The sequence below is a fragment of the Rana temporaria genome, chromosome 5 (assembly GCF_905171775.1).
Source record: "Rana temporaria chromosome 5, aRanTem1.1, whole genome shotgun sequence".
In the NCBI taxonomy this organism is placed as follows: domain Eukaryota; kingdom Metazoa; phylum Chordata; class Amphibia; order Anura; family Ranidae; genus Rana; species Rana temporaria.
In genome coordinates, this window is record NC_053493.1 from 289458051 (window position 1) to 289478482 (window position 20432).

Below are 20432 nucleotides of genomic sequence, written 5' to 3' on the forward strand. Positions count from 1 at the left end.
ATTATCACTTAAATTTTTAGTTACATCGCTAAGCAGGTAAAGAGAGTAAATCTTCCCAACGGGAACACAGACAGACAGCAATAAAAAAACCTGACAGTGGTTCTATCGACTCACTGCTTTACCCAAATCTGCCTTTAGTTCTATTTGAAATAAGTGGTGAGCAGATCTGTTGGCATAGATCAGTGGTCTCCAAACTGTGCGGCCCTTTGCCAGCCTTTATCTGGCCCTTGCGGTACTATTCCTCCCACTGACACCCACCCACAAGGAGGCACTATTTCTTCCACTGATAGCAATGATGGGATACTATTGTTCATACTAATAGGGGCACTACTCCTCCTCCTGACCACGAACCCTGAGGCCCTTATTTATTTTCACTGATGCCGGGCCCGGGACATTTTCTGCTCACGCAGACCACAATCCGGCCCTCCTAAAGTCTAAAGGACAATAAACTGTTTGAAAATGGTTTGAAAAGTTTGGAGATCCCTGGCATAGATGATGCCAAACTATGATTTAGATTCATGGTCTTAACAGCTTCTCAAGTTGACCCTTGGACAAGTTTATTTTAAAACCAGATGGTGTATACCAGGGATATGCAATTAGCGGACCTCCAGCTGTTGCAGAACTACAAGTCCCATGACGCATAGCAAGACTCTGACAGCCACAAGCATGACACCCAGGGGCAGAGGCATGATGGGACTTGTAGTTTTGCAACTACAGGAGGAGGTCCGCTAATTGCTTATCCCTGGTCTATACGTAGAAGTCAAGCTGCCTATAGATAGAAGATTCCTTCTGAATTGAATTGTAATGTAACTGTACTGTTTGCCCTAACATTGTAAAGCGCTCCACAAACTGTTGGCTCTATATAAATCCTGTATAAAAAAAAATACTAATGTGTTTCTGATATTCCTATTTGTCCAGATGCCCTTGCACTCTTCTTTCCAGGAGCCAGTGACTTAAGTTTATAAAGTGATGTAGATTGTGGCTTGTGGTTTTAGTTGTGTGCGAGGTAGACAGCCGGGCATGATTCCAGAATGTCACTGCTTTGAGTAACTTGATCAGATACAATAAAGGCTATGCAATCGGGCAAAGTAAAACATATTTAGCACCATACATTTATATGTAAATGGCTCCATTTATTCTACCTGCACACTTTAAGATAACTCCTCAACAAAACTATAAAACTTAATTTTTAACTTGTACTTGTTCTACCCTGAAAATAGAGGATAAACTGTGCCTGTGTGTTATACGCCCGCCAATATTTTTTTTTTATTACCAACAGGAGTTGGTCCGCCCGGGTGCCACCAATTGAAGGGGGTGTCAGGCCGGCAGGCCTGCCTCTCCTGGCCCTGGAACAGAGCTGCCAACATATCTTAAAGTTAAGAAAACGTTACTGCCAGTCCTTACTCATACACTGCTCCTCCTGTGCCACCCTCAATGTAAATGGAAGCCTCTAAATACCTCAATTAACACAGCTCTTTCTGGACGCTCTTCTCCTCCTGCTCTGCCTCCTTGAGTGTAGCTTTTGTTGGAGGAAAGCGGTCATGTGACCGTCAATGAATCAGCAGAGGAGAGCAGTCACATGACCAGGTCCACAAAAGAGCGGTGTTAATTGAGGTTTTTAGAAGCTTTGATTTACGACAGTGACACAAGAGGAAGCGGTGTATGAGAAGAGGCTGACAGTTATGTTTTCTCAACTTTAGAGTATGCTGGCAATGCTGACCCAGGAGACTGTGGTGCTCCTGGGAGTGCAGGGGGGCTTTATAATGAATGGGAGTCTGTGTCCCGTGCAGGGGGTCCGTGTACTGTGCAGGGCGCTGTGGAAAGTTTTTTTCCTGAAACTTCCCTCTTTAAGTTAGGGTGAGTGTTATGCGCCTGTGCATGTTATATGCCGATAAATACGGGGTACATTTTTATGTGTACAATATATATTGTGCATCTCTTTTAATGCCTTACTATTAAATGTATAATGCACGTTATTAATTTAATTTTCATATTGTGTGCTCTGTTATATGGCATGATTTAAGATGTAAATTGATAGGAGATGAGAGTTTAGCAATTGAGCTGTTTTCAAATAATATGGGCGGTGATATTATGTCCATAATGGAATCCATTCATAACCACTACATAAAATTGCTGCACTCCATTACTGTGCATTGAATGAATTTTTGCTTTCCAAGTGCCACCATTGTATTGTAGCACCCTTGTCCCAAAGCAGGGCTACACGTAAATTTAGTTCTGCTGGGTGGTAGCCAGCCCGGCTAATTTGTAGTATGTTGTAATTTTTAGTGGTCAAATAGCTTTCTTCCTAATCCTGTTTTAGCTGTGGCTTCTCCTTTTTGTCAGTAGGTGGCACTGTTGCCTTTGACATTAATATGATGAGCTGCAGTGAATTCAGGTTATGAATAAATATACCTTTCTCAGCCAATCAGACTGGGAGAAGGAATTTATTTGGAGAAAGTCAGGTGATCGAGGTCTTCTCCACCCAGACTGTGTTGTGGATGGGTGTTTGAGGAACAGCTCCTGCTGGGTAGGCCTGAAACTTGAGGTCTGACCATGTGCTCAAGATTCTGCAAGGAAGAACCTGCTCATTAACTGGAAGCAATGCTGTGAAGGATGTAGATCTGAGATAAAGTACCAGAGATGACTCTTGCATGGGTCGGAGACCCATGGAGAGCCTGGGAAAGTGTCAAGATGGAATCATCCATACAGTTCTGCACCTTCCGTGAGTTAAGTTCAGTTGCTAAAAGAGACAGCCTATTCTAGAAAGTACAGATTTGCTGGTTCAGCTTAAAGGCTCCTTTTCCTGTACTGCTGTCTGCCTTATCTCACTTTTTTGTCTAAAGAGTCTGCCTGTCTGCTGATCGTTACTATTTTTGACTAAGGGTGTTCTATGCCCCATCCCCTCTTTCCCACATGTTCCTATTTGTGAGAAATGCATTTCTCTTTGTTCAAGCATAAAAATGACTGGTGCCCATTTTCTATCTTGTACATCACCCACTATGCCTAGTAACCTGCACCCTGAGGAAGTATGTAACCCCTCTTTCCTCTGGGGGTCACCACCAGGCCCCCAGAAATGTGGGGTAGGTGCTACAGTATATTTCCCCATTACTGTGCAATTTCACTTCACAGTACTTTCAATCTTTCAATCAGCCTTTGTGCCTCTCCAATTTAATGTATAATATCAACTTCAGTTCTCAATTTTTTTCTAGACACCTAGCATAAAACCTTTAATGTATATTTGATGATTGTGAATTAATAATTTAAAATCCACTTCTATTGATCAAGTATTAGTTGTGCTGTATGTCATGTGCATTTCAGTGTTTGGCTTTATTCATGGTATTGTATGTTAAATATTTCTTAAAAGACATTGTTTAAGAGGTCCTCCAGTCATATTACTGAAAATTAAAAGTCAGCAGCTGCAAAAACTGTAGCTGTTGACTTTTAATAAACAGATACTCACCTGTCCCAGGATCCAGCGCTGTGCTCACCTGAGGGGGCACTGGGGACTGAAAAGCATATTAGCTGTGGGCACCCGGCTGTGACAGCTTCACAGCCAGCTACCCACTGTGCATGTGTGAGCCACACTGTGCATTGTGAATGGTGCCACAGTCTTCTAGGCCCTGTGACCTGTCCCTGAAGACTGCGGAAAAGAAAAGAAGAGAGGGGAACTTCCGCTTGGATCGCCTAGGCAGAAGTGGAAGAAGGTACCTGTCAAAACCAGGTACTTGATCCCCCACATAAAAAAAAGTGTGCCAAATGTTAAAGAAGAGTAGGGGAGGAAGTAGGGGAGGAGGCCTTAAAGCGCAACTTCCCCTTATGGGTGGAGCTTTACTTTAAAAAGTTATTTTCAACATCAATTCCAGTTCTGTAAAGATGTGCTTGTAATCAGTGTATTTGAGGAATAAATATCGCTTCAGGATTAGCGACTAATTCAATATATCTGAAATCACAATAAAAATAATGAACACACAAAATAAATCAAATTACAGTAAATACATCAACTACAGTACTAAAGTGAATCTACATGTGGTAAAAATAGTGCCATCTTTTAGACAGACATAATAAATAAAGTGTCCAAAATTTCATAAAGTGAAGAGGACAAATGAGAAGAAAAAAAAAACGGTTGAGCCAAGGCACCCCTCAAGTCGAAAATGACAGCATGGCATGAGGCTGCTTGCCATTTAACCACTTAAGACCCGGACCAATATGCAGGTTAAGGGCCTTGCCCCTTTTTGCGATTCGGCACTGCGTCGCTTGAACTGACAATGCGGCTATAATAAATATCCCCAAAAAAGATATATATCTAAAAAAAAAATCCTCGTTTAGGCCGATACGTATTCTTCTACCTATTTTTGGTAAAAAAAAATCGCAATAAGCGTTTATCGATTGGTTTGCGCAAAATTTATAGTGTTTACAAAATAGGGGACACTTTTGACACATTTTTGGGACCATTGTCATTTTCACAGCAAAAAGTGCTCGCGACCCACGGCTGGGCTCTTAAAGGGGACGTATATATATACGTCCATGTGCCTAGCCGTGTCATTCTGCCAACGTATATCGTTGTGCGGCAGTCCTTAAGTGGTTAAAATAAAAAAAATGTGTGTCATGTCATACCACCCTAATGATCCTTGCCCCTGCCAAATATGGGCAGATATCTGCTCAAGCAAAGGGTTGGGCCAGTCCCCCAGTTCCTGCATCAGCCATGAGGCACCAGGGTGGGTGTGGTGCACATATCTATCCATTACTGGGCTTCAGAAACTGATACGCAAATAACGATATTTAAAGTGGAGCTGCGGCCACAATTGCGCTTTTTAAATAGAAATACCCCTGTAATGCACAAGCTTAATGTATTCTAGTAAAGTTAGTCTGTAAACTAAGGTCCATTTTGTTAGGTTGTTACAGCATTTAGAACGTTTATAAACTAGAAATTGACTGCGGCCATCTTAAGTATGGGCATCATGAAGCCAGACTAAATGCATCCATTACAAGCACTGCACATGTATTTACAGAACCAAAATGAAAATAACTGTTTATTGATGTCTTTTTAAGTGATTGTAAACAATCACTTAGCAAAGCAACACATTCAGTTTAAAAAAAGAAACAAAGGCAAAATATTTTTGTATAGATATAAAAAAACATTATAAACACCTTTATTCCCTTTTTTTTTTATAAGTGATCACATTCCCTCTGTTGTCTTCTGCATAATAGCTGGGGGAGGAGAAGCCAAAGCACACTCCCCAATGGCTGTGCACTAGGGGTGTGTCAGGAGAAGTCTGATCGTTGGAGGAGAGTACACTGAGTTCCCAGCATAGCTGGAGAACTGACCATGGTATGCTCTCCTGCTTAGTGTGATCAGTTTTTAATGGGAAAGCAAGAGGACTAGCAGGAACACCAGGGATTTCACATAGAGGAAGCAATACAAAGAGTACAGGATACGTTCTCATACAAGTACATGGTACAACAGGCACATATCAGGAGGAACATGTAGTGTTTGGGTAATAAACGCTTAAAATAATTTAAATGATTTTTAATTATTTGTTTCTTTATTGTATACATTTGAATTATGGGCTGGTGGTACCCCTTGAAGTTTTTTTATTTGAGTATGATATGATCCAACCTTTGCTTACATTCTCTTTAAAAAAATTACCCATGTCCTCTGAGGGTGTGAATCCTCACTGTTCATTATGAAGAACTACTGTAAAAAGAAAATTATTGGCGAGCAAAAAAATAAAGACTGATGTATATTTTTATTGATTTCTGTGAGGCCAAATGGAGTTGTTACCATAAAGTAAATGGTGTGTAGGAAAATAATACTCCAAGGGTTGATGCAGCGTCACGGATAGGTTCCTATGCTGCATAACCCAAATTGTATTTCAAATATTTTCAGTTCGTAGAAACTCAAGAACTTTTTGCTTATTTATGTTTGCATTCAGTAGTAACCTTTTCTATAAATTGTGTTCACTGCTTTCATCGTCTGTTACGATTTAGTTATAATAAATTAACATAGTCAACATTCAGAGGTCAGCAGTGAAAGCTTGCAGCTTCTATTAAATATTATTAATAAGGGAGTAGCTCATTTTCTTTTATTTTTGTAGCATTAGCCCACATTTAATCGATTTCCCGTTTCATGTAAATGGTTCCAGTTGTGGAGTTCCATTGTCCCTTTTTGTGCAGAAGTTATTTGTACAAATGACCACACATGGATATGATTTTTTTTCATTATTTTCTCTAGATTGTTATTAGGGAGACAGAAGGTCGTTGCCAACTCAACAATTTTTCAGGACATGCTCAATTACTGATTTATTTAATAATGTTCTGCAATGTGTAGTGAAAATATCCAGTAACCCATAGCAGTCAGTTAGCTTCCACTATCATTTAGCACAGGCATGTCAAATTTAAATGAAACTATGTTAAGAATTAAGTGGAATTAATTTTCATGGAGGGACACAATTATGCTTAGTAAGGACCAGACTTTCCTAAAGCAGAACTCCGGCAAAAAAGTAGGCCATTTAAAATAAATCAGCTCTTGCTGCAATAATCATTTTTAATCCAGAGCTGTCCCCCATCAGTAATTCTGTTCTGCAACTAGAGGTACCAAGTCTTCTAGCTTCCTGATGGTCACAATGGCGGACCATATGCGTCAGCAGGGCTGATTTTAAGCTGGCCATAGATAGATTGAAAATCACGAGGTTCAGCAAGGAGAGGATGAATTTCAATCCATCGGTGGCTGTTCCTGCATGAAAGAAGTCAATCCAATGATCGGCTTCTCAAATGGGAATGTTGGCTGCAGCACTTATCAGTATATTCTGACAACAGAGGAGTACCTGCTGTCAGAATACAATAGCACAGCAAAGAGGATTCCTCTATCCACCTCGCTTGTGTGGATGAGAAAATCCATTTGGTTGATCAAAAAAAAAATCTGATCATCTACAGGCAGCCTTATGCCGCGTACACACAATCGTGATTTTGCTCGGCCAAATCACATCGAAATTCCGACTGAATTCAATCGGAAAGATATAAAACATGTTCTATATCTAAAGTCCGCTTGGAATCCATCTGAATTTCCGATGAAAAAACTCATATGGGGCTACACAAGATCGAAAAATTCGATGGAAAAAGTCCATCTGATTTTTTCCATCGGAAATTCCGATCATGTGCACGGGGCATGAGCCTTCATCAGGGAGCGCTTGACATGGTGACAGAGAACATTGGCCTAAATATTGACCTTTTCCATATCACCAAGTATTGTTTGAAGAAAAGCTGGAATTCCCCTGAAAGGATTTACCCACTTTCTGACCAGGCCATTTTTTTTTTTTGCGATACGGCACTGCATCGCTTTAACTGAAAATTGCATGGTCAAGCGACGCTGTACACAAACAAAATTTATGTCCTAGAGCTTTGTTTTGGTGGTATTTGATCAAATGCGGTTTTAATTTTCCTATAATAAATACCCCAAAAAAATGAATTTCTTCATCAGTTTAGGCCAATGTGTATTCTTCTACATATTTTTGTAAAAAAAAAAATCCCAATAAGCGTATATTGATTTGTCTGGGCAGGAGGGGGGTTTAGGTGCCCAGTAAGCAAGTAGTTAATATTAACAGTTTTTGGTACAATGAATGGTTCTTTAGCGTATTTAAATGTGTTTCACCAAAGACATTGGTATACTATACCCTGGTATACTATAACCTTTGCTTATTTGGAATCATTATTTACAATTTATTATTGTACAGCCTGATAATAAATAAAAACCTCCAGCTCCAAAATACTTTTCGCAACATATTCTTCTATTTTAATATCTATTCAGAATTTTTGTTTAATTTCTTCTGAAATACTCATAACTGACATTAAATGAAAACGTCAAATTGTATTTCAGAAGCGGAGGAGTCTGATTTAACTTGTTTAGCTAAATTACTTTGTGTGTTTTAATTCTGTCGCTGTTTACTTGTGCTTTTGGATGCTGATTCTTTTTTTTTCAAATATGCCTATGTTTGGAATAATCCATAGGTCATTTTTGTAAAGTGAATTATATTTCTGTCTCAAGAGGATCTTCTTCTGCCACAAAAATGTGTGCCGCAGCACAGCGGGAGGATGAGAGCCATTGAAAATACAACACAAAATAAATTTCTCACAAATCCTTCAAATCATTTTCATGTGTTTGGAAAGTTGAAGAAAGCCTTCATGAGCCCCAAGATATTTGCAACTCGCTCCCTGTGATAACATTGTTCCATAAAGAGATTTCTCATCACTCGTTAGAGATATGACAATCTCAAAGGATTTACTGTACTATAATCCCATGCATTGACATCATGGGTATCATAAATCTCTCTCTGATCCTAAATACTATGCTTTATTTTACTTTATTATTTTGTAACAACTGGAAATTTCACATTAAAGGAAGCCTAAACGGAGGGAAACATATACTGTGACTGTACTTTTAAAATGCTAGTTACCTAGCTCTCTCTGGCTTTAACATTTTAAGAGCAGCTTTTGAAATCAGAAGTCCTAATCTGCCTAATTGTTCTGGGTCAGTGACTTAGTATGTACAGAATCCTTCAACTCAGCATGACAGCCAGTTAACTAACATTTTCTTTTCAATTGTTTTTTATTGAACAATATTGCAGGTTACATTGGTTCAATCATTAAATCATCATGTACAGTATACAAAGATACTCTAGTTTAACAAGTGCTTTTTAGCAACTTTAGGCAATTAAGATACAATCAAAAAGGTTATCACTATAACTCTTTTCTAACTGATTCTTTTGTAAGACGTAAGAGCCGGTTCACACTGGGGCGGCACGACTTCGGGGGCGACTCGGCAAGGCGTCCTGAAGACGACTTCAGAGGCGACTTGCAAAATGACTTCTGTATAGAAGTCAATGCAAGTCGCCCCGAGTCGCCCCCAAAGTCGTACAAGAACCTTTTTCTAAGTCAGAGCGACTTGCGTCGCTCCTATTAGAACAGTTCTATTGAATAGAATGGGACGCGACTTGTCAGGCGGCTGAGTCGCCTGACGAGTCGCCCCAGTGTGAACCGGCTCTCAGGGTTACAGAAAGAAAGGGGGTTGAAGGAAAAAAAAACAGAACCTGTAGGCAACATGTTATACCAAGATTAAATGGCTTCAAGAGACAAGATCCTGTATGACCTTCAAATCTTTTATCGGGAATTCGTAAAACCAACAGTTCCAATTATTATAAACATTTTGTATAGGATTCGTACCATATGCTAGTGTCTGTTCATATTGGGCAGAATTTTGCACTTTTTTGTCTCTGACATATTCGGGGCTATATTAGTTTTCCAGAGAGATGCTACAGTCATACCGGCTTCAGTAAGAATTTTGACAATTAGAAAGTGAAATTGTTTTGGAATTTTGTCTATTTTTTAATGTAGGAGAGCCATCTCTGGTATTGGGGAGATGAAGAAGCTTGTGACCTTTGAGATTAGGGAGAATATTCCATTTCAGAAGCTGCAAAGGCATCTGCACTTCCAAAATATATGGAAAAAAGTCCCTGTGTCTCCACATCCTCTCCAACACACAGTCAGGGAAGATTTTTGATAGCTTAAAGGAGTCGTAAATGAAAAAATCTTTTTGTCTAAAATTAGTGTCTGCAAGGTAGACAGACAGAATAGTGTAATGATTCTGTTAAAAAACGAGTAAATACCTATTAAATTCCTTCATCTATATCACCTCCGGCATTCTAGTTTCTGTTCTCTCATTCACTTCCTGGTTTGCGGCGCTCGTTCATGTAAGAACTACATTTCCCAGTATGAATTGCGGCACGCCCAGTAATTCACACCTCCTTGAAGTCTCTAACACGTAGAGAGCGTACTGCCGCACAGATGTAGTTCCCAGGAGGGGGCGAGCACGCCACTGACCACCGCAGTAAAGCATCCCTTCACGGTGGTGAGTTAAGTCGCGTACACACGATCGGTTTGTCTGATGAAAACGGTCTGATGGACCGTTTTCATCAGACGAACCGATTGTGTGTGGGCCCCATCAGTTTTTTATCCATCGGTGAAAAAACTAGAAACTTGTTTTAAAATTATCTGATGGTCAAAAAAACGATAGAAAAAAACGATCGTCTGTGGGGAAATCCATCGGTTAAAAATCAACGCATGCTCAGAATCAAGTCAACGCATGCTCAGAAGCATTGATCTTCATTTGTGTCAGCACGTCGTTGTGTTTTACATCACCGAGTTCTGACACGATCGTTTTTTTAACTGATGAAAGTCAGCTTCATCGGATATCTGATGAAAAAATCCATAAGACCGTTTTCATCGGATGAACTGATCGTGTGTACAGGGCATAACAATCAGACAAGCAGGAAGTGAACAGAACAGAGACGAAATAGAGCAACTTCTGAGCAAAAACGAACAATGAGGAAGTGAAAAGAGGAATGTCTGCAGGTAAAGGATGCTTATTATGAAAAAAAAAAAAATTCCTTTACAACCCCTTTAAGGAGGACAAGATAGATTCTGTTTATGATTTTTAGGAAGTTATTCCAGTGATTGACACACCTTGATGCCTAAAAGGTAGTTCTTCTGGTAACTAACATTTTCAATAATGGCAGCTTAGGCATTTCTCTCAACAAAGGTTTTTTGTGTCTCATTTTTAGCTCACTGGAAAATCTCTAAAGATTAAAAAAAAAATACCGGTAAAAGGAGAGGTTTTAGAATTACCTGTCCTGTTGCCTGTGCCTCAGATATTTACTTTCTTCAAAAGATGTACCAGAAAAATTTTCAGCATCTGGCACACTTTTAGGAGATTTTGGGAGGACCAGGTATCCAATGCTCTCGGAAGTGTGTTGGATGTCAATGATTCTTCTAATACTGTAGCAGCAGAAAATGTATTAAAATTCCTCTTCTTTTACAGATTCTTTTTATTTTTTATTTATTTTCACAACAGAGTTGCTTTAAGCTTTCACTCTTTTTCTTATTCCTGAGAACATGCTTATTATCACAAAGAAGGTGTAAGACTTAACCACTTCAGCCCTGGAAGGATTTACCCCTTTAATGACCAGGTTTTTCTCACAAATAGAGCTTTATTTTGGTGGTATTTAATCACCTCTGCATTTTTTTTTTTTTTTGCGCAATCAAAGACCGCCAATTTTGAAAAATATATATCTTTTAATTTCTACTATAAAACATATCCCCCAAAAATATATGAAAAAACAAATGTATTCATCAGTTTAGGCCAATATGTATTCTTCTACATATTTTTGGTAAAAAAAATCCCAATAAGCGTATATTGATTGGTTTGCACAAAAGTTATAAAGTCTACAAAATAGGGGATAGACTTATAGCATTTTTTTTTTTTTTTACTAGTAATGTCGGCGATCAGTGGTTGTTTGTGATTACTAACTGTATGGGGGACTGTGTGACTGGGGAAACACAGGGATTGAGGCTTGTCTCTGTGCTGTATGGCGTATTGTAAGCGGGCAACTTTGTGGCATTTGCGTAGTAATGGCTTTCTTCTGGCGACTCGACCATGCAGCTCATCTTTCTTTCCATCTTTTCTTCTGTATTTCACCTGAAGTTATTTGTGGGTATTTCTTTGCATCCCAATTTTCCTGGCAGTTGTGGCTGAAATTTTAGTTGGTCTACCTGACCGTGGTTTGGTTTCAATAGAACCCCCCATTTTCCACTTCTTGATTAGAGTTTTAACACTACTGATTGTCATTCGTAATTCCTTGGATATCTTTTTATATCCCTTTCCTGTTTTATACAGTTCAACTACCTTTTCCCGCAGATCTTTTGACAATTCTTTTACTTTCCCCATGACTCAGAATCCAGAAACGTCAGTGCAGCACTGGATGAAAGATGTAAGGGTCTGTCAGGAGTCCAGAAACTCATTGTCTTTTTATACACACTAATTACAAGCAAACAGATCACAGGTGAGGATGCAGCTTTCATACCTGTAAACCAGCCATGAAGGTCTTTGCTCCGGCAGTTCCTGTTATAACAGAAAACTACATCCAAACTGTGCTCTTGCACTGTTACCTTGTTACATGTGTTCCTGGTTAAGACAATCAGCAACACACATGAGCATGATCTACTATGGCCACTATAAGAAAAGTGTCATAATCAGTGATGTGCAGCCAAAACTGAAGCAATTATTGGTAGACAGGAAGACTAGAACGACTAAATTCATTGACTTAGACTGGCCATACATGTTCAATTTTCTTGCACAATTTTACAAAACTAAGCAACACTTTCAATTGTATCCAATTAGGCAGGCCCGTGCACTACATAGTTGAAGGTGAATCTAAAGAAAATTGTGCAGAAAATTGTAGGAAAATCCTATAATGTATGGCCAGCCTTAGACCCCATACACACAATTAGATTTTCTGCAGATTTTTGTCTTCAGATTTACCAAAACCATATAATATGAGGTCAAACCTTAAGGCCCCGTACACACGACCAAACATGTCTGCTGAAACTGGTCCGCGGGCCAGTTTCAGCAGACATGTTCGGTCGTGTGTAGGCCCGAGCGTGCAGGATTCCAGCAAACATTTGCCCGCCGGGCCTTTTCCCAGCGGACAAATATTCCTGGACTTGTTTTAAAACAGTCCGCTGGAATCCTGTCCCCTCGGACATGTTCGGTCGTCTGTACAGACCTACCGTACATGTCCGAGCGCCCGCCATCCCTCGCATGCGTCGAATGACTTCGACGCATGCGTGGAAGCATTTAACTGGCAGGCCCGCCCACGTCGCCGCGTCATCGTCGCGGCGACACCGCGGACACGCCCCGCGTATTGTTTACGCGCAGATTTCTGTACGATGGTTAGTACAGAAATCCCCGGCCAGACATGTACGGTGAAAACGGTCCGGCGGACCGCTTTCATCATACATGTTTGGTCGTCTGTACACGGCCTAAAAGTTTCAATGTGTATGCAATCAGGCAGACCCTTGCACTACATGGTTTTGGTAAATCTGAAGACAAAAATCTAATAGTGTGTATGGTGCCTTAGGGTTTGAGGCTGGGTTCACACTATTCTACACAACAGCAGTATGACTTTCATCCTACTTTGTCCTGCGACATCGGTCCTACATTGGTCCTACATCCATCCGACTTTTATGAAGAGGATACTACTTTGATCCGACTTTGTGATAGTCTGACTTGTTCTTTGACCAATCAAAACAATCCCAGAGTGAGATAAATTCCTTTTACTGCTTCTGTAATCACCATGTCGGATGTCAAAAGTCGGATGGTAAGGACAAGGCTCCTACTTTGGTCTGACTTCAGTGATATTCAATGGGCTGAAGTAGGATCAAAGTCGGACCAAAGTAGTACAGGGAGCATTTTTAAAGTCGGTCCGACTTGTGTCAGACCAGTTAAGACAGGTCTCGTAGGGAAACTGATTTTCACACGTCATGCGACATGAGCTCCCAATGTCGGAGCGTTTGTCGGACCAGTGTGAACCCGGCCTAAAGCTAATTTAATGCAATTACACTCTAGCACAAAACCTCCATATGGTTAGGTCCAGAGTAGGTTCTGTGGCTGATTAAGGTAGTAATTAAACTCGGTGCCTTATATGCCTTAAATTATCTTCAGAACCTGTGTAACTCATATGTGTTTGGGTTTAAAGGGATGAGGTGGCAATCCTATAAATCGGAGGGAAAAAAAAGGTTATCCAAGGTATGGTGATAATAAGTAACCTGCAGACTTCACAAGATCCTGTGCCAAGACTAAGGTTTCAATTTGGATCGTTTAGTGTCATAATTTCTAGTCTTGTTTTGCAGCCACAAAACCATTATATACAACAAGCAGATGGCATAAATAATATCTAGACAACTGCTGGAAGTAAATAGCAGAATGGTAGGCAAATAATATCCTTATTTTTTTCTCCTGTTGTTTGTAGCTCTTTTTTATATATCCTCACACACATATTTATTATTGTTTGATGCTGCCAGTCTTCCAGATTCTATTTTCAAAACCACAGAAAATAAACTTGCTGAGGCAGGTCAGGCCAACTCAAGTAAACAGTGAGCTGATTCACAGGAGCGCATATTGAAATGTTTCTCTTAGGTGGGGAGATTTTAGCTTTGTGAGATTTCAAGAAATGCAATGAATCATATTAAACGAAATATAGAAGTACACTCTGTTTTACCAAATTATTATTTTTTTTGCATAAAATACTTCTGTGAAGATTTCATATTTCACAGTAGTTTCATAGATAGAATGTTTATCTAGTATGATTTTCGCTTCTGATCTAAATTTCTTCCTCTCATGGTACAGTACATTTAAATACTGTGGCCAGTCGATAAATATTAATAGATAAAATAAAATAAAAACAAGATAAATATGTAGCACAAGCAAAAGCATGCTAAAAAGTATTGTAAAGACTAAGGGAGAACTCCAGGCAATAGCAAAAAATACCCAACAAGGATTATGTATAATGAAACAATATGCTGTAAAGTACAGTAAAACCTTGGATTGCGAGCATAATTTGTTCCAGAAACATGCTTGTAATCCAAAGCACTTGTACATCAAAGCATTTTTTTTACAGGGTATAAAAGAGAAGAGAGGCACCTCTAAGTGTAGAAATAATATGCTAAATGTTTTACCTTCATTAAATGTAACCATATTGCTACAATTAGAGGCTCCTCTCTTCTCTTTTATACTCAGTTGTTTCATGATGCTACTCTTATATCAAGACATCGCTTGTATATCAAGGCAAAATTTGTTAAAACATTTTGCTCATCTTGCAAAACGCTCTCAAACCAAGTTACTCTCAAACCAAGTTTTGCTGTAAATGTAAATTCTGTGGGTGACATGTAGTCAAATCAGTACTGTGAATCATAAGCATTCGCCATTTAAAAAAAAAAAGCTTCACCTATTTGTATCTCATTGATGCTGATACCCTACACACTTTTTGAAGTCATTTCCTGTCTTCATACATGCACTTCTGTGATGGCTGGACAGCATTTCTCAAGGTGGGCTTCCTGATGGTGACAGTGAACCATGCCTGGGTAATATGGGTTGAAATGACCATGTGTGACAGGGTGACAACCCAGGAGCACAATTGGGAACAGGGGCAGGGAGTTGTCACCATGAGGTCGATTTACAAAAATTGGACCATTCACAATCTGGTGCAGCTGCGCATGACAGCCAATCAGCTTCTAACTTCAGCTTGTTCAATTTAGCTTTGACAATAAAACCTGAAAGATGATTGGTCTCTGGATACCAGACTTTGCATTTTAGTAAATCTTCCCACATGTAACAGCAAAGTTCTGAACAAGGACCTTCATGTCAGAATCACCAAATTTTAGTTTCATAAAACCTTCAGATCTGAAATGTTAAAATAATAATAATTTACATGGGCATACTTAAGCATACATCTTTGCAAAAGGCCACGTTTTCACATACGGGATGCACAGGTGTTTCATGCATCCATGTGCAGGCAGTCCCATTTAAATCAGTTGAGACAAAGCAGCTGCCATCTGTGTGCACCGGGTGCATGTTCCTGATCACAAATAGTGTAAGTTCGGGGACATACACACACAACCACACAGATGTCAGATTGGGAGTAACATTGGTGTTCGTGCAGCTGCTACATTCCAATTCACATCAATCGGTCTGCCTGCATGCGCATGTACAGGACACCTGTGCTCCATTTGTGGGGAAAAAAGGACAAAAATTTCATTTGGGTACAGTGTTGTATGACTGAGTAATTGTCATTCAAAATGTGAGAGCACCGAAAGCTGAAAATTGGTCTGGCTATTAAGGGGGTTTAAGTGCCCAGTGGTCAAGTGGTTAAACACTGTACATTTATATCATTCTCTGCCATCAAGACGCTTACAAACTAAGATCCCTATCTTACATACACACACCTACTAGGGCCAATTTGTACAAGAGTTAAAGGAGAAGTACAGCCAAAGCATGTATGGATCACATGAGTGCAGTTCGTTCTGCACTCGTGTGACCTGTTTTCAGCAGAGCGCCAGCTGAAGTTTGCTGTCTACTGACATCACAGCAGTCGGTCCACAACCATGGAGTCTGGATCCATCAGATCCCTGTACTGACACCTGGCTCAGCCTCTCAGTGAGCCGCTGAGATCCTGAACCGGCCGCTCCGCCCCCTTGACAGCTCAGTGCTCCAGTGAACGAGGGGGGACAGAGCAGAGAGCTGTCCACCTAGGTAAGTATGAATCTAAAAAAAAAAACTATACTTCTCTTTTAATTAACCTATCAGTATGTGTTTGGAATGTTGAAACCATTGTACCAAGAGGAATCCAATGTAAGCGTGGGGTTATTAAACTGTTTGTTGTCAAAGCTCTACAATGGTTTGTTATAATAACTTAGCGATGGATACAGATGAGTTTAATCAAGCCGTGAAACAAAAGATCTCTGCTGTCGCATAATAGCTGGTCTTACATCATCTTATTTTCATGTGCACACTGAAATATTTTTGTTTCAGAATTTAGTTTTCGTCCAAAAAATTCATTAATTTAGTTACTCCCGAAATTTGTTTTTATTTATTTTGTTTTGTTAAAAAATGCATTAGTCCGAAAATCCGAATTAATTAAGATCGAATTTGTCATTGAAGGCTTATGGTGTCCGTCGAATGTTCTAAGAAGATTCGATGAAGCAGCTAAACTGTAAGACGCCGCAATCGTACATTTCCAGTCAAATGTTCCGCCTACAAGCTATAGAAGAATTCTAATGTTATATGACACTAGTAATAATTATATTTATGGATTATTATTACTAGTCAACCAACATTCAAATTCTTCTATAGCCTATGGGCCGAGCATTTGACCGGAAATGTACGATTGCGGCGTCGTACAGTTTAGCTGCTTGTTGAATCTTCTTAGAACTTTCAACAGACACCATAAGCCTTCAATGACAGATTTGGCATTTGTATGTTTTTCGCTGCTTTGTCGAATCTTTGTTGTTCATGTCGAATGGTCTACCCCAACACTGTCTCTATAATGTCGAATCTTTCCTCTCTATGTAGAATAGTACTAATAGAGTTAAGGCACATTCAACCACCACAGGTTCAAGAGACACAGATTGCTATTGTCAGCGTCATGTCGAATCTCATATCTATATCGAACTGTTGTAGCAACGAAAATGAAAATAAAGCATTTTTTTATGTCGGATCTTTCAGATTTCCGATTCTACGCATTCGTTTTCGTTTGTTAAAACAATAATGAAAATACCAGAAATTCGGATGAAAATGCATTCGGATGAAAACGAATGCACATGTCTATTATTTTGTAGTCATAGATCCCAAACCTTGCCTAGTCTACATACATACAATAAAGTCCAAAAAAACAACAGGTCCATACGTTTCTCTGCTTAGCTAAAGCTTTATTGCATAAATCAATCATAAGCACAAAGCAAACAAAATCCTTGATGTGTTTCTCAATTGCTGCAAATCTGTTAAAGTAATAATAAAAAAATATAATAGCAATCCACAACTTTTCAATTTCTAATGAGAAGAAATGCTAATGCAACCTTATTTTGACATATCACTTGCCTTGCCTTTACCAATTTAACCTGCCTCTGAAGTCTTACTGTGTTGCAGCCTAAAAAATATTAATATTTAAGGGAAGCGTGGTATTTTTTTTACTAGACTTTAGTCTGCCAAGCACTGAAAGTAGCAGCAGGCCCCCGGTATGTGGCATGTAAGATTGTAAGATTTGTCTGGACCTACATGTGCATTTTTCTAAATGTAACATTTAAATAATAATTAACGTTTAAAGCGGAGTTCCACCTAAAAATGGAGCGGAGTTCCACTTAAAAATGGAGCGGAGTTCCACCTAAAAATGGAACTTCCGCTTAATCCACTCCTTCCCCCCTTACATGCCACATTTGGCATGTCATTTTTTTGGGGGGGGAGTTGGGGGGATCAGGAGGAGTGGGACTTCCTGTCCCAATTCCTCCTTCCGCCGAGGGGCTGGTAAGGCGAATAGCTTAATCGCCTTATTGCAGCCCCTCCCTGTAGGCGAGCGATTGTCCAATCGGACGGCGCTGCTCGCGCATGCCCAGTGGGTGTCCGGCCTTGAAGCCGAAAGCTGTCACTGCTGGGTGCCCACACTAGAAATGAAGACGACGGCCGGCGAGGGGGGGCGAGGAGCAGAGCCCCGGCCGGCGCGTTGCTGGAACCGTGGAGCAGGTAAGTGTCTGTTTGTTAAAAGCCAGCAGCTACACTTTTTGTAGCTGCTGACTTTTAATAAACTTAAAAAAAGGCTGGAACACCCCCTAATGTCTATAGTTTTCTCTGTGGTTTTTCGTCTATTCTGAAAATTGGAACAATCTGAAGAAAGAAACTACAAAAATATAGGCCTGCATACATGTACTTGAAACTAAATTAACTTATCTCTGATACAATGCATTATTATCAAAAGCAAAACCTTATATTTAAAGTGGCATGCTTAAAGAGCAACAGTTTATCATAAGCAGTACCAGAAAGTGAGTTTTGGCTGTGCTATCTGTTATATCAGAATCTTAGCCTTTCACCAGTCTGTGGTTTGGAGTGTGATTTATGAAACTGCGAGTTAAGGAAGAGGAGAGTTTATTTATTCTAGTGAGGTCTTTCAAAGTATGCATGGCAGGGCGGGCGGCCGGCCTTCTGCCTACTGCATGCCACATAATACTTTAGATCTATGTGACATGTGAAGGCAAAAGTTAGTTTGTAAAGGGATGCATGGGGTATTTCCATTACCATGTGTTATTTGCCCTTTTTCGTGATAGAAAATTGGTATTTCAGTTCACTAAGGACTGTACTTACCAGCTGAATTTACTTCCCAAACAGTATTTTATTGATCTGTGAGGTATTTTGACCATATATATGTCAATATGCCCAGGCAATCGTGCCTTCAAATTTCACAAGCTTCAGATTGACATTAACTGTGAGTTTAAGTTTAGTGATGTGTGTGTATTGAGGAGAGCAGAAAGAGGAGCCATACGAGATGATGGTAACTAAACAACTTGTGAGACAAACTAAAGATTTGATAAGAAATTAGGTTTTTAATATTTAAAGTGATATTAAAGTTTCCAGTTTTTTGTTTTTAAATAACAAACATGTCATACTTACCTCCACTGTGCAGTTCGTTTTGCAGAGTGGCCCCTATCCACCTGTTCTGGGGTCCCTCGGCGGCTCTCACAGCTCCTCCCCACATTATATAACCCCCCCTGGGAAGCTCTCTCCCAAAGGGGGTTACCTTGCGGGCGCGCTCCCGTGTCATACACTTGGCGTCCATAGACGTCAAGTGTATGACTCGACCCCGCCCCCCGGCGCCTGCATCATTGGATTTGATTGACAGCAGCAGGAGCCAATGGCTGCGGTGCTATCAATCTATCCAATGAAGAGCCGAGAACCCGTGGGGAGACTGACGCGGAATCGCGCCCACTGGAATTTAAGGGCTCGGGTAAGAAAAACTGGCTGGGGGGCCAGACACTGCAAGGTGTTTTTTTTACCTTAATGCATAGGATGCATTAAGGTGAAAAAGCACGTAGGTTTACAACCCCTTTAAATTCCGATTTTATCAGAAACAAAACAAAAAATACATTTTTTATTCCATACCCAAGAAAGGTTTGTGAACTGAACATTTTAAAGAGAAAATAGTCATGAGATGACTGGAATTTTTTTTTTTTATCTTAGTTAAAGCATTTGTAAAAACATTGTTATACTTCCCTGCTCTGTGCAATGATATTGCACAAAGCAGCCCCAGATTTCCTCTCCTGGGGTCCCTTGCCAGTGCTCCAGCCACCTCCAGCAGACTGCTCACATGATTTGTAATAAAAACATCTTTGCTTCCCTCCAACCACTTTGCATATTATTTTATATACCGGTATACTGTGATTCTGTACTTGCCAAATATGCTGCAGAAATCTCCCTCCACTGAGTCTGGTTGCAACCATTTTAACTGTGGGCAGCTGAAGCTGCTGCCCGTCCACTTCCTGGATTTACACAGACACACAGAGGCACGCCTTCAGCTCTGCAGCTCTCATTGGCCCTCTTATTACTAATCCCCCCTCCCTTCCTGGAAAACTCTCACGAGAGAGAGAGGGGGAGAGAGAGAGATAGTGCTGTGCATAATGTCATAAGCCTAGGCTTTTTACCAGACAAGAAACAGGAAGTGGGCTGTATAAGGTATTTACTGGCAGAAAAAAAAATGACTATCCAAAGTTAAAACAACAAGGGCAGAACATTTAATAGATAAAGAGATTAAAAAATTACTGAAGTTCCGCTTTAACATATAGCAAGAGCAAAGGTATCCTATTTACATAGCTCCCAACTGTCCCTGATTTGGAGGGACCGTCCCTGATTTGGAGCAATGTCCTTCTGTCCCTCTTTTCTCCTCATTTGTCCCTCATTTTGGTCTGATCTATAGAGTTGAATATAAAATGCACTTTTTATCTATCAAAAAGTGTTTTCCAGTGCTAAACTTTTCATCTGATTTCTAAATTGCTGCATTTGTAAA

The 20432-nt window shown here is 40.0% G+C and overlaps 1 protein-coding gene across 6 annotated transcripts in view; it reads left to right on the forward strand.

Moving 5' to 3' along the window:
- The window catches only part of PIEZO2 (piezo type mechanosensitive ion channel component 2), a 432615-nt gene that overhangs the window by 179053 nt on the left and 233130 nt on the right, over positions 1 to 20432 (forward strand). The gene's annotated exons all lie outside the window — the stretch shown is intronic.